Consider the following 15,079-nt stretch of genomic DNA (forward strand, 5'->3'; position numbering starts at 1 on the left):
CAAAATTCCATAAAAGTGCATGACATCCAGATCACATGAATAATATAATGGAATTTTAATGAGAAATTTGACCAGTTGATTAATTTTATGAAATGGATTTAATGGAATTAAACATGCTTAATCTAATTTGTTAATGCATTTGGCATCCCTATTTAAAAGTGAAATCTAACTACATTAAATACATACTGTTTATTTATATAGATAAGCAGCTGAAATGAAAACTAATATATACTAAGCTTTACATGCTATTCTCTGTTGTCTTGTTTTTTTTCCCCATATATTACTTTGCTACTCAAATCCACCTGCTTAAGAGAACAAAATATATTCCCTTGCATGGGTGGGCGTAAGGTTGTCTGCCTTGCATGGCATGGTGGTCTCTGTTGAAAACCTTGTTCTGTTGCTGTGTTGGTGCTTTTTTTTTTTTAGGAAAGAGGGTACTTGAACCATTTCTCCTGTCCGATTTGGTATAAAGTATCAGCACACGTCTGTGAGCCTCCTAACTGCAACAACCTCTTGTCTTCTGGAATTGAGTTCCTATGTGGTGTCTTTACACTGAGGTAAGGCCTGACTGAGACGGATCTTAAAATGGGCGAATGCTGAGTCACGCTGACAGACTCTAGCGGCCATGATCTCCTCATTGATTATCTGTACAGCATGCTGTGGCAGGAGGCCAGGAAGACCAGCAAACAGAAGGGCACAGGAAGGAAGAGAGAGTGTGTGTTATCTCATCTCAGGAAGCGGCCCGGCTCTCCATGAAGACGCCAATATCAATCAGGTTTACCCACCACTCATATCTCGTAAAATGCAAATGCCGTTCCTCTGAGCCGTGAACCTTAATTAGAGCAGAATTACGCAAATCAAATATTGTTTTATATATTACGCCGTGAAATTGGGTTTAATTATGACATCAGTGCTGAAGCTCGCTATGCATTGTCCTCACATGCATATAAATGATTAGGTATATTGGTTTGACAGCTGTCCGCTCCCTTTGCAAGCGGGCAGAAGTCTCTGTTGTTTGAAGAGGTCTCTGATCTTACTCAGCTCCTCAGAATATGGGATAATCCCGTGTTGTCTGCGAGCTCCCAGTCTGCGTCTTTAGTAGATATGTTGCATCTTTTAAACACAGGCGAGCTGCAGCTTCACGCTTCGGTTCAAAACACATGGTGGGGGGTCGATTAAACACACACACATACACGCTGCGTGCTGAATTGTTTTTTTTCTCTGGACGATCCTAGTTTGTGCTCTCCTCTACCCCAGGCGAGTATAGCCCATGTGATTGGATATCCTTAATCATGCTGCCTCTAAATTGGTTTTGGAGAAAGGGAGATAACTTCTAAGTATGCAGTAGCCCCACTGGGTTGCAAAGATATGCAGCATTGGCATACCCATCTATTTTTTTAACGATTGTTATTTTTATGGGATTTTCTGCCTCAAATTGTGCAGGAGGATCAACAGGAAGTGAAGTGAATAGGAAATTATTCAAACGTCGGAGTATGTGTGCTTCCCGCCTGGATGTGAGTGTATTCTTGATTCAAACTGTACTTATACTTGGTATTGCTATTCCTGCTAATGTGAAAATTTCAGTCATCAGCATCATACATACTATATACTTAATGTATGTACAGTACTTTACTGGTGACGAGAATGTACATAAAGCACTTTGGAATATTTAAGAAAATATGCTAATATTGGGACATAATCCCTTTTTTATGCAGAGTTTACATTTATAAACTATTACAGCAGCCTTGCATTTGCATTTAACACTTTTTTTTTTTTTTTTTTTTGACTAAACAAAAGCAGAACAATCAAAACATTCCCCTTCCATAGCACAAGGGGTTGTGGGTAAAATTTGGGGCACACTGATGCATAATATATAGGACAAATAATATGCAAATTATAATGCAGCACTTGTGTCAGCCTCCCACAGTGATGCTCATTGATTTAAACTGTTGCAATTGACCTTTTGCTATCCCTTCTTGGTAGCTGTTACTTGCTCAGACAAGCCTCACAAAGCGTCCTATAAATGAACGGATATTATTCTTATGTGGAGTGGAATGAAGTGTGGCATTATGAACCATTTTTAATCTGCTTTTTTTTTTTTTAAGAAATTGTTAAATTACACTATAATGTGAATAAAAACTTTGAAGACTGAAAATCAGAACTGAGGAAATGCTTATCACAGAGAAGCCTCATTTGAAAGTGACTACAAGTAATAACATACACATTGAAAAGAATTGTTTCTAATGTTTCTGCAGTGCATTTACTGTGATTTAATATTATACACAGGGTATATTACACAAGATAAGAGATTCATATTCAGAATGTTGTCACAATGTTAAACAGAGGTTGGTACAGTATTGCATATGTTTTGGACTTGTTCGGAACTTGAAACCTATTGGAGAAATATAATACAAACTATTGACAAGATTATTAATGTTAAATCTTGGATCAAATGTAAGCTTATGTTATTGGGAAATGAATCATCCTCCAACTTGGGGTGGTTAGATATACTGTATACTGAACTGAATCTGTATGTGAAAATAATAAGTATATTGATTAAAAAAAAAATAATAATTTACTGTAAACTCTTTAGTTCTATTACTATTGTGTTCTTTACCTCTATGATCAGTATTTAAATGAATTTATATCAAAGATATAGTTCACCCAAAAATGAAAATTCTATTATCCTTTACTCACCCTCATGTCATTCCAAACATGTGACTTTTTTTTTTTAACACAAAAGAAGATATAGTTTGAATGAATCAACTGGTTTGTCCATACAATGAAACTCAGTCCAAAACAGCACTGGAGTCCACTGACTTTCATAGTAAGGACAAAAAACACTGAGACATTGTGAAAAATATCTTCAACTTGAGGGTGAGTAAATAAGGAAAACATGCTTACTGTTGGTTGAGCTATTCAGATTAATATATTAACATTAACAGTATTTTGCCTTGGAAGCAAATGTAGGTGATTGTAATTAGGAGTGAAACATTTTTAATCCATAGGATGTACGGTACTGCTAAAGATTTTATATACACACACATTATATACATTATATATTACAGTAACATATTTTCCAGTAAGTTCCGTAAAATTCAGTTAAAAAACCATACAAGCACACTTCCATAGACTTACATTATAAGCCGTCTCATATTTTCACAGCTAACGATTCGCTCTGTGATGGAGAGCTGTTTTTATTAGAGCTTTGATGGTGAACTGGATGTATTGTGGGGGGTGGGTGAAAGCTTCAGGGGGTAGCCATTTTAGGTTGGTAACATGATTTTGCGTGACCCCGGGGGGCATGAGGAAATGGTTTCCGTTTGGGAGAAAGCACGTGGCAAACTACTCATGGACAGCCCCGGGCTCTAAGTCTTTATGTAGCATTCATCATATCCGTGAGCCCGGTGACACCATGCATCATAACAAATAAAGCAACTACAATGCACCACAACAGATATATGAGGGAAGAGAGAAACTGAGTGTAGAAAAGAGTGATAAAGATAAAAAACAGAACTCCGAGAGAAATAGAGATTTAGTGATGAGTGATGGCAGTGATGAAGAGTGAGAGCGAGGATAGGTATTGTGTTTTCAGTAATTTATTTCTTTAAACAGCTGAATTTTGCAAACATCAGACAAAGCGAGAGAAATTGTGAGAAGAAACGGAGTGAGAACAATAGATTGCAGGCCTGTAGTCATATGTTTTCTCACACTGTTTCTTCCTCTCAATGCTGTGTGTAAACCGCAGCGTGTGTGATTCAACTTACTAAACTCTGCCCTTCAGCTCCTCTGAATATTGATGATTTTCGAGTTTTTCTACCATCAGTAAGGCTGATTCATTGCTTACAGCATTCTAACCAAACAGAAATCATCTTTGATCTGCACATTTTGAAAAACATCTCCCAACATGGATTTTGCTCGCTGTTATTGGTAAACTAAAACCGATCTTGTCTCTGCAAATGCTGTTTTTGTTATAATGGAACAGTTCATCCAAACATAGAAAATACTTTTTTTACTCACCCTCGTGTGTTTTGTTTATTCCGTTGAGTGCAAAGTCAAATATCTATGAAGAAATGAAAAAAGTGTGCAACATTGATTATAATGTAGTGTAGACAGTTTAGTTGATTATAATGAGACCGTCATTGATTGTAATCAAGGAGGCTTGTAATACCTGGATATACAGTACTTAGCATAAATGAGTACACCCCCTCTTAAAGTTAACAAATTCAGCAATTATACTCTTTACGTAGAAGACATATTAGGGTTCCTTAAAGAAATAATTTCCCAGCAAGTCTCCTTCCTCAGTTGCCAAAGAAGTATGTCAGTATTAATCAGGGAAAATATGCTTTTTGCAGCCACATGGTGCAGTTATGACATCTACTAGCAGGGGCTAATGGGGCTAACCAAACAAACCTTGACCCCTTCACTGAAATGGTATCTTTTTTTGTGTGCGTGTGTCATAATCTGTTATATTGTATTTTTATGTTCATATTAAATGGTTCTCTCACGTATTCTGAATAGACAAACAGACCAAACTTGTGTTTCTTTTCTCAATAAATAATAAAAACAAACAACTTGTCATTGATATTCTTTTGTCATTCAGGCTGTTCTGGGTTCATTGTGACAGACGTCTGTTTAGCACTGTGTGTTTGGACCTGATGGGCCACACTGCACTCGAGTCAGTTAGACAGAGCGGTATTAAGCAGAGCGCTATGGGAATCGGTGCTGCGGTGACTGTGCCGGGGTCAGCGTGAAGCAGATTTTAAGTGATGTGATGAGGGAATTGCTGATCCGCACGGGCCACATTAGTGTCTGCCCCTGGGATTTGAGCACTGTGCTCAAGGTCAAGACACGGGACATAGCTGAGAGCTTTCAAACAGAGGAGAGAAAACCTTCTGTCTTTCTCTCACATCCCTCTTTTCTACTGATACTCTCTCAGCGTTTCTCTCACTCTCATTCCCAACACTCTATGCAACTTCTTACTGTCCTAACTATGTTTCTGAATCATAATTCTGTCTTCTTTTCTTCTCTTCTCTTCTCATGTCCTCTCTTTTTCTTGACCATTGCAAAGTTTGAAACTATAGCTTGCCAAGTTACTACCTTCTAAGTTTTTCTTTCCTAAGGGAAAAGCAATTGGAGTGAAGATGTGAAGAAATCATACTTGAGACATAAGTGTGTGTGTATGTATGTGTGTGTGTGCATGTTTTTGTGACATATCAGGACACAAATTTGTATAATGACATGGGTATGACATGGGTATTACAAGGAGAGGGTGACTTATGAGGACATTGCCCCATGTCCCCATTTTTGAAAAGGCTTATAAATCATACAAAATGAGTTGAAGTAAAAATGTGCAGTTTTCTGTGATGGGTAGGTTTAGGTGTAGGGGTAGTGTAGGGTGATAGAAAATACAGTTTGTACAGTTTAAAAACCATTACGCCTATGGAATGTCCTCACAATTCACAAAAACAAACCTGTGTGTGTGTGTGTGTTTGCCAAATTCGAGTCTTGTACAGTGCCTCTCTCTGTGATACTTAAAGGAAAGGGTTGAACACACACCCTGATTTTCCTTCCTTAATCATGGCTCCTTCTCACCCTGTACTTCAGAAAAAGCAGTGAGCCATCCACTCAAAATCTGAAAGAGATGAGAAAAGAGAGAGCAGCATCTAATGGAGGCTGGAAAGGCAAGAAAGCAATATTTGAAAAAGCTGAGCCAATGTTGGGGAGTAATTAGCTAAGAGTATTGACTTATACTAACTACATTTATCAGTAGCATGATGGTAGTTTCGTTTTTCTAGTGACTAACTTTTCCAATAAGTGTTGCATGAGCAAATGCTACAAATGGTGTTTTTAAAATCACATTGTGTTGTACAGTCGAGCGAGCAGAGGGAATAATCAATTGTCTCTCTTATAAGTAGTGTTGAAATGTGTGATTCATTGTAGCGTTGAATTGCAGTGACTCAGACTAGTGAATCAGTGTGTTCCTATAGCTTAAACAATGAAGAATAGTGCTTTGGATAAAATCGTCTCTCATATGCATAAATGTAAATGAACTAGTTAATCATAAACGGTCCTCTCTCTTATATGTAGCGTCTTTTATATAGAGGAACATTTAGTTAACTGCTTATATGCTTTCAAGTTTCAGTCACATAAATTAGAGTTTATTGGGCCAAAGCCCTGACAGGGCGGAGGCCCTATTTGTTACATGTTCACTGTTATGTTCCATTAGTTTGACCCAGTTTTCCTCCATTCTGTTTTATTAGTCATTGCTTTCACCTGTGTCTAGTTAATTACCTTGTTAAGTTCCCTTTGTTTGTCATGTGTATATATACCCTGTGTTTTCATCCACTCCTTGTCTGTTCTCGTTCATGTTGATGTGCTTCGTGTGATCCTGCCTGTTTTGTCATTAAATGCTCTACTACGTATTCTCCGTCGTCTTTGTTCCTTGCTACACAGCCATACCGTAACGCTATTGTTTTCCTTAGGTATTTTTTTTTCTCTACCTTTCAGGAAGTTTTGGGTCCCTTAACATGCTCAAAAACTCTTGAAACTTTGCACACACATTGGAATCGTTGGCCATCAGGGCTGGGCACAAGTTGTCATTTGTTTTTGTTGTTATGTTTTTGATATCTTGAACAGTTTGGCTGTGGCGTTGAAACAAATTTTTGGTGAGAAAAGGAAAATAGAAAGTGTGTCATAACTTCTGCATACATTAAATGATTTTGATAAAACTTCTGCTGTGTTTTCTTTGTAGGAGGCTGATTACATGGATGTGACTATTGTGAGTCAAAGTCATAGTGCCATCAATTGGCAGCAAGAAGTGTCACTTTCAAAATGCTTTCAAATCGCCCTCTTATTTGTACCCAGTTCACTTCAAACTGCATCAGCATAATGTCAAAATATGGCAGATGCACACATGTGAAAGGATTCTTGATATCTTGAATACTGTTGTCATGGCAACACATTAAACTTTAATATTCTTTATGGGTGTTTCTGAGGCACTTAGCATGCTTTAAATTGCATGAAACTAGACACACACATCAAAGTTGCCAGCCAGTAGACATGGGCAAAGCCTTAGAAATGGGCGTGGAGGAGCTGCTTTATAGCACCACCTTTTGTCTAAAGTTGGGGATTAGTTTTACCTACAGTCACCAAACTCGGTACATATGTTGTTCAAATCGAGCCAGACAACTTTCTAATTTACATTCATTACCTCAGACCAACAGGAGGTCAGCTATTTTTGTTTGAATGTGGATTTTTTGGACCAAGTTCTCAATTTTTAACTACTGCTCCAAAGACCATCATACAATTCACACCAAACTTTTTCAACAGTCAAGACATTGAGAATGCTAAATTGCAGATGGATATTGAATATTTCAAATGGTTTGGCCGTGGCGAGGCAACATATTTTTGGCAAAAAAGGGAAACAGTAAATGAGTTATAACTTCTGCAAACATTGACTTATTTTGATGAAACTTCAGCTGTATGTTCATTGTAGGAGGCTGATCGCATGGATTGTGAGTCAAAGTCATAGTGCCACTAACTAGAACAGGAAGTGTGTCACTTTTAAAATGCTTTGAAATTGCCCTCTTATTTTTACCCGATTTGCTTCAAACTTCTTCAGAATAATGACAAGACATAGCAAATGTAGACATGTAAAAGGATTCTTGATATCTTAAATACTCTTGCCATGGCAACACATCAAACTTTTATTGTATTCTTGGGTGTTTTTGAGGCTCTTAGCATGCTTCTCGAATTGCATGAAACTCGACACGCACATCAAAGTTGTCGGCCACTAGACATGGGCAAAGCCTTGGAAATTAATGGGGTGGAGGGGCTTTATAGGGCAACGTTTTGACAAAAGTTGGGGATTAGTTTTACCTGCAATCACCAAACTCGGTACATGTATTGTTCTCATCAAGCCGGACATCTTTCTAATTTACAGTCATTAGCTCCGACCAACAGGAAGTCAGATATTTTGGTTTGAATGTGGATTTTTTGAATAATCAGGCTCTGAGTTTTTAAATACTCCTTGTAGGAGATTCATGCTATCGCCAACAAACTCAGTCAACATGAAACAAAGACACTGAAGAAATGCTAAATTGCGAACAATTATAGGATATCTCGAACAGTGTTGCCATGGTGAGGGATTAAATTAAGGACAAAAAAAGGAAATATACTGTATGTGTCTTATATCTTGTAAAATCATTATTTGATTTAAAGTAAATTAAGATTGTATGTTGCCCGCCATGCACAGGCTTCCTTAAGCCACCGGGGTGGCGGTGGCACCGGGGCTTGGGCCAGTCATCGTTGCTTGCAGCTATACAGTATTTCTAGTTGTATTTAGTGTATACAGTATTTACCAATTCAATTTTGATGAGTTATTCATTCAAAATGTTTTTATACCATAAAAAGAATGTTATAGGATAATATATTTAAGAAGATATTGTCCCTTTATAAGTAGTTTCAATGAAGTTAGCTACTTTTTTGCTAGTATCTTGCAGTGTAGTTAACTACTTTTGAAGAGTTGTTTTGTGACAGCACAAACTTTTGTGTCCTTCTATCCAGATTTATCTCCTGAGAAAAAGGCCCTGATAATCTCACGTGTCTCCTCTAGAGTTTCAGAAAAGATTTCAATAAGATTTCAAGTGTCTCAAACTGTGCTCTGATTTACCCAGATACCAAAGTCTACAGTCAAAAGTCAGATATCGCAATATGAACTCAAATTCATCAAAACACCAAATTACTATATCCACATTCATTTTATTGCTCTATAATCTTACTGTAGTTCAACAATGATCTGATTCATGCGTATTTCTAAGAATAAATCTGAAGCGAAGTTGATAAGGATAGTTCACCCATGCCATCATTTACCCGCCCTCATGTTGTCTCAAACCTGTATGACTTTTTGTCTTCTGTAGAACACACACAAAAAGACATTTTGAAAAATTTGAAAAGTGTTTTTGTCTATATGAACATCATTTGGGTCCAGTGCTGTTTTGTCCTCACTAATTTCCATTGTATGGGCAAAAACATTTTTCAAAATCTTATTTTATGTTGCACAGAAGCAAGAAAGCCACACAGGGTTAGAACAACATAAAGGCAATTAAATTATGACAGAATTTTTGTAGTTCTGATTTGTTTCATATAATACTAGGCCATAAGAGTAACCTCAAAAATATTCTGCTGGGCTTGCATGGCAGGACAGAGCTGTGAAAGTGAAGAAGCAGCTCTTGTCTGATGTTGCTGGACAGATGTTTCAGTGTGTTCTGTGCTCTCAAATCTCTCCAGTTCAAACAGGAGCACACTACCCCTTTTCAGATGTCAGTTATTTTCCCTTTAATCTCTTTTTCTTTCTCCTCTTCTTTCTTTTACAACCAACTAGCATGATTTTACTACTACAACCATCTTAGCCTCAACGTACCTCTGTCATTTACCTCTCTCTATCTCTCGCTTTCTATACCTATGTAGCTTGGGATGCCTAGATCGCTGTATCTCTTTTTACACCAACCTGTCAGCTCTCACCGTTGCCGTGGCGACGCACCATTGTCATGGCAACCCAGACGGGCTGGGGGGTGGATAGGGGGTGGATAGGGGGAGGCAGAGCAGGACCGAACGCAAAGAAATATGAAAGAGAGAGACAGACAGAGAGTGGAGAAAGTCACCAGTCTTTTCTCATTAAACGATAAAGAAGGCACACGGCTTCTAATCAGCGTTCCACTGCCGGTTTATCAGCACAAAATATCAGGCCACCATCTCCTCTGAGTAAATAGCAAAGGGCCAGTCCATTTGCTTGTATAATGGCCACCATTATTAATAGTGATGCCGGTATTAACTCGCACGGTTGTGCCTTGTTTTCTTTCCCCAGAAGTGAGAACTGAAGCGCAAGGGAGACGGAGAGGCAAAAGCACTCATCAGGTCTGGTTAGGAATCTTTTATTTTCCATTCCCCCATATCCTGTTGAAGACAGAGGTGGCTGGGGTTTCAATCGGCCTTTAACAAGTGAGACGGGATGCAGGTCAGTGGTTCTGTATAAATACGTTTAACCCCATTACCGGCCGGTGTGAACGTGAATACTTGGATACTGATTCAGCAGCCAGCCTTATGTCCCAAGGGAAACCCTTCACACACACACACACACACACACACACACACACACACACAGGAGCGCACATCACCTTACCTCCGTGCCAGAATAAAGTGTGAGCCAGGCATGGAAAATCAATGTCAGATCAATTTTCCTTATTTCCCACAGATGGAGCAGCACGCATGGCTCACCAGGCTCACTCTCACGCTCTTTTTCTCGCTCTATCTCTCTTTAAAGTGGGCACTGTATGTTGAAATAGTGCCCTAATAGAAATGCATTAAAAAAAACTTCCGAGCCATGTACTGAATGTGTGGGGGAGAAATAAAAACAGATAAGCTATTACAAAGATTGATGGCTACACTGAAGCAACGAGTCTATTCGCAGTCGGGCTCGTGTGAAGTTATGCACAATGCTTCCTCACTGAGCTGCTTCCCAACAAGGTCCTCAATCACAAAAATCCTTTTGCTTGCTTATTTTAGTAGGACCTCTGTGTGACATTGGTTCAGGTCATGTTGAAGACTCTTTGGTTCTTCTCTGATGTCAATTTGAAAAGAGCAACGTTAATTGAACCCATGTGTCTAACGAGGTCAGGACCATCTTCTTTTGATATGTTAACAAGGTCGGCCTGAAGGACAGCAGAGCACATGGGTTCAACTCATTTCGCTACTACAACTGAGCAATCAAGAGCCCTGAAATCTGCCCTCTTTGATTTCAATCTAAATCCCATGTATTCAAATATGTGTTATAGCCTGATGTATATGATTGTACATTTCAATGAACCTTTAAAGCTTAAAGCAATGATTTATAAAAAATATCCATATTTAAAACTTTATAACATGTAATCTCTAGCTTCCGCTAACCGTCATATGCGTGTTCACGAGAGAGTGGTGTCCAAGCTTATGACGTAAGACGCAGGCGCAGCGTGAGCTCCGGTGAGAATATGCTAGTCTTGCGAGAACCAAGTTGTGTACAGCAAAGGAAATCGACGTGAATTGTTTGAGCTATACTCTACATTTTATTAGAGTTAAAATGGTGATTTCTTGTGAATATCCAGGTTGCTTCAACAAAGCAAAAGTCTTGAGATTACGTGCGCCGACATCAAAGGGAGATGCACCATTTCACAAATTCCCTGTAAAGGATCCTGAACAATTGAAGCTATGGCTGCTTGCTACAGTATTCACTGGGATGTAAATACACCCATGGAAAAAATTTATAAATGTGACTGTGTACCACCAGGTCCTTCAGGCCTTGGTCGATGCAGTTTATACGAGGTAGGGAGAGTACTACTTCAAATACACTTTTGGTCAACAAAGGCAGAAAGCCTTCATATTGTGTTACGTAGCAACCCTCAGTCCTCTCATCGGCAACATCAAAAACTTCAAAAGTAGCATTCCAATCGCCCATTTATGGCAGCAAACACTCTCAACCTCTGTTGGTATAGCTTCGCATATCCCGCATGAGCACCACCACGGCGGCGCGTTACGGCTGCGACGAGGCTTCCGGAGCTGATCCACGGCCACTCTAGTCAATGCTTGTTTACACCAGCCGCGCCGCGGCATGTTTCAGAAGTGGCTCGCCATGCCGCTTCACTGAAGATAGGCGGCAAGACTATTTTTGACAGATGCCGCAGACACGTGCAGTGTAAATAAGGGGTCATGAGCTCTCCGTCTCCTCAGTTCTGTTGTTTGTGCTGCTTCTGCAGCCTACGTCATAAGCGTGGAACCCAACTCTCTTGTGAACATGCATTTGACGGTTAGTGGAAGCTAGAGATTACAGTTTATAAAGTTTTAAATATGGATGTTTTTCTTAGACAAACGCATTGCTTCGTTTCAGAAGGCCTTTATTAATCACCTGGAGCTGTGTGGACTTCTTTTATAATGGATGGGTGTAATTTTTGGACTTCAAATTTTGGGCCACCATCCATTCTCATTATAAAGCATGGATTACCCTGGACATTATTTAATATAACTCCGAATGTATTTGTCTGATAGAACAATGTCATATACACCTAGGATGGCTTGAGGGTGAGTAAATCATAATAATCGTAATTTTCATTTTTGGGTGAACTATCCCTTTAATAACTGGCTCTAATACAAACCTGATTCCAAAAAAGTTGGGACACTGTACAAATTGTGAATAAAAACAGAATGCAATGATGTGGAAGTTTCAAATTTCAATATTTTATTCAGAATACAACATAGATGACATATCAAATGTTTAAACTGAGAAAATGTATCATTTTAAGGGAAAAATAAGTTGAAATTTGAAATAAGTTGAAATAAGTTGAAATAAGTTGAAATAAGTTTTACATTTCATGGCATCAACACATCTCAAAAAAGTTGGGACAAGGCCATGTTTACCACTGTGTGGCATCCCCTCTTCTTTTTATAACAGTCTGCAAATGTCTGGGGACTGAGGAGACAAGTTGCTCAAGTTTAGGAATAGGAATGTTGTCCCATTCTTGTCTAATACAGGCTTCTAGTTGCTCAACTGTCTTAGGTCTTCTTTGTCGCATCTTCCTCTTTATGATGTACTAAATGTTTTCTATGGGTGAAAGATTTGGACTGCAGGCTGGCCATTTCAGTACCCGGATCCTTCTTCTACGCAGCCATGATGTTGTAATTGATGCAGTATGTGGTCTGGCATTGTCATGTTGTAAAATGCAAGGTCTTCTCTGAAAGAGACGACGTCTGGATGGGAGCATATTTTGTTCTAGAACTTGGATATACTTTTCAGCATTGATGGTGCCTTTCCAGATGTGTAAGCTGCCCATGCCACACGCACTCATGCAACCCTATACTATCAGAGATGCAGGCTTCTGAACTGAGCGCTGATAACAACTTGGGTTGTCCTTGTCCTCTTTAGTCCGGATGACATGGCGTCCCAGTTTTCCAAAAAGAACTTCAAATTTTGATTCGTCTGAACACAGAACAGTTTTCCACTTTGCCACAGTCCATTTTAAATGAGCCTTGGCCCAGAGAAAACGCCTGCTCTTCTGGATCATGTTTAGATATGGCTTCTTTTTTGACCTATAGAGTTTTAGCCGGCAACGGCGAATGTCACGGTGGATTGTGTTCACCAACAATGTTTTCTAGAAGTATTCCTGAGCCCATGTTGTGATTTCCATTACAGTAGCATTCCTGTATGTGATGCAGTGCCGTCTAGGGGCCCGAAGATCACAGGCATCCAGTATGGTTTTCCAGCCTTGACCCTTACGCACAGAGATTGTTCCAGATTCTCTGAATCTTTGGATGATATTATGCACTGTAGATGATGATAACTTCAAACTCTTTGCAATTTTTCTCTGAAAAACTCCTTTCTGATATTGCTCCACTATTTTTCGCCGCAGCATTGGGGGAATTGGTGATCCTCTGCCCATCTTGACTTCTGAGAGACACTGCCACTCAGAGAGGCTCTTTTTATACCCAATCATGTTGCCAATTGACAATAAGTTGCAAATTGGTCCTCCAGCTGTTCCTTATATGTACATTTAACTTTTCCGGCCTCTTATTGCTACCTGTCCCAACTTTTTTGGAATGTGTAGCTCTCATGAAATACAAAATGAGCCAATATTTGGCATGACATTTCAAAATGTCTCACTTTCAACTTATGTTATCTATATTCTATTGTGAATAAAATTTAAGTTTATGAGATTTGTAAATTATTGCATTCCTTTTTTTATTCACAATTTGTACAGTGTCCCAACTTTTTGGAATCGGGTTTGTACTTTGGTACTGATATGAATCCGATACCTTAGGTTACTGATGAGATTTGTCAATAGATTTAATAATGTCAGTATATATGCATTTTTATGTGTTCGGTTCAGCAATTAATACACTGTACTGTATGAAACTAAATGTATGTGCATACATACAGTACAGTCCAAAAGTTTGGAACCACTAAGATTTTTAATGTTTTTAAAAGAAGTTCCGTCTGCTCACCAAGGCTACATTTATTTAATTAAAAATACAGTAAAAAACAGTAATATTGTGAAATATTATTACAATTTAAAATAACTGTTTTCTATTTGAATCTATTTCACAAAGTAATTTATTCCTGTGATGCAAAGCTGAATTTTCAGCATCATTACTCCAGTCTTCAGTGTCACATGATCCTTCAGAAATCATTCTAATATGCTGATTTGCTGCTCAATAAACATGTATGATTATTTTCAATGTTGAAAACAGTTGTGTACTTTTTTTTCAGGATTCCTTGATGAATAGAAAGTTCAAAAGAACAGCATTTATCTGAAATACAAAGCTTCTGTAAGCATTATACACTACCGTTCAAAAGTTTGGGGTCAGTAAGAATTTTTATTTTTATTTTTTTGAAAAGAAATTAAAGAAATGAATACTTTTATTCAGCAAGGATGCATTAAATCAATCAAAAGTGGCAGTAAAGACATTTATAATGTTACAAAAGATTAGATTTTCAGATAAAAACTGTTCTTTTGAACTTTCTATTCATCAAATAATCCTGAAAAAAATAATCCTGTACACAAATATTTTGTACAATTGTACACATTAAATGTTTCTTGAGCAGCAGATCAGCATATTAGAATGATTTCTGAAGGATCATGTGACACTGAAGACTGGAGTAATGATGCTGAAAATTCAGCTTTGCCATCACAGGAATAAATTACTTTGTGAAATATATTCAAATAGAAAACAGTTATTTTAAATTGTAATAATATTTCACAATATTACTGTTTTTTACTGTATTTTTAATTAAATAAATGTAGCCTTGGTGAGCAGACGAAACTTCTTTTAAAAACATTAAAAATCTTAGTGGTTCCAAACTTTTGGACTGTACTGTATATAGACATCATATAGAGGTAGCTTTTGATGGTCTTCTTATTAATGTACAAAATACGACATTTCATACTTGGTAAAAAAGATAATTGGTCTTTTTAATTATGGTGAAAATTAAAAAAAGGCCATGAAAAAAGTGCAAATTATTTTATTTTAACTACATGTCCCACCTTGATTTGAC

At 38.0% G+C, this 15,079-nt stretch overlaps 1 long non-coding RNA gene across 1 annotated transcript in view; it reads left to right on the forward strand.

Moving 5' to 3' along the window:
- Positions 1-311: 311 nt before the first annotated feature.
- LOC125270277 overlaps positions 312-15,079 on the forward strand; it is a 29,550-nt gene continuing 14,782 nt past the window's right edge. The window contains exons 1-2 of the long non-coding RNA XR_007185313.1: positions 312-557; positions 654-775. This is a non-coding gene — a long non-coding RNA (uncharacterized LOC125270277). The remainder of the gene's footprint in view (positions 558-653; positions 776-15,079) is intronic.

The sequence above is a fragment of the Megalobrama amblycephala genome, linkage group LG6 (genome assembly GCF_018812025.1).
Source record: "Megalobrama amblycephala isolate DHTTF-2021 linkage group LG6, ASM1881202v1, whole genome shotgun sequence".
Lineage (NCBI taxonomy): Eukaryota > Metazoa > Chordata > Actinopteri > Cypriniformes > Xenocyprididae > Megalobrama > Megalobrama amblycephala.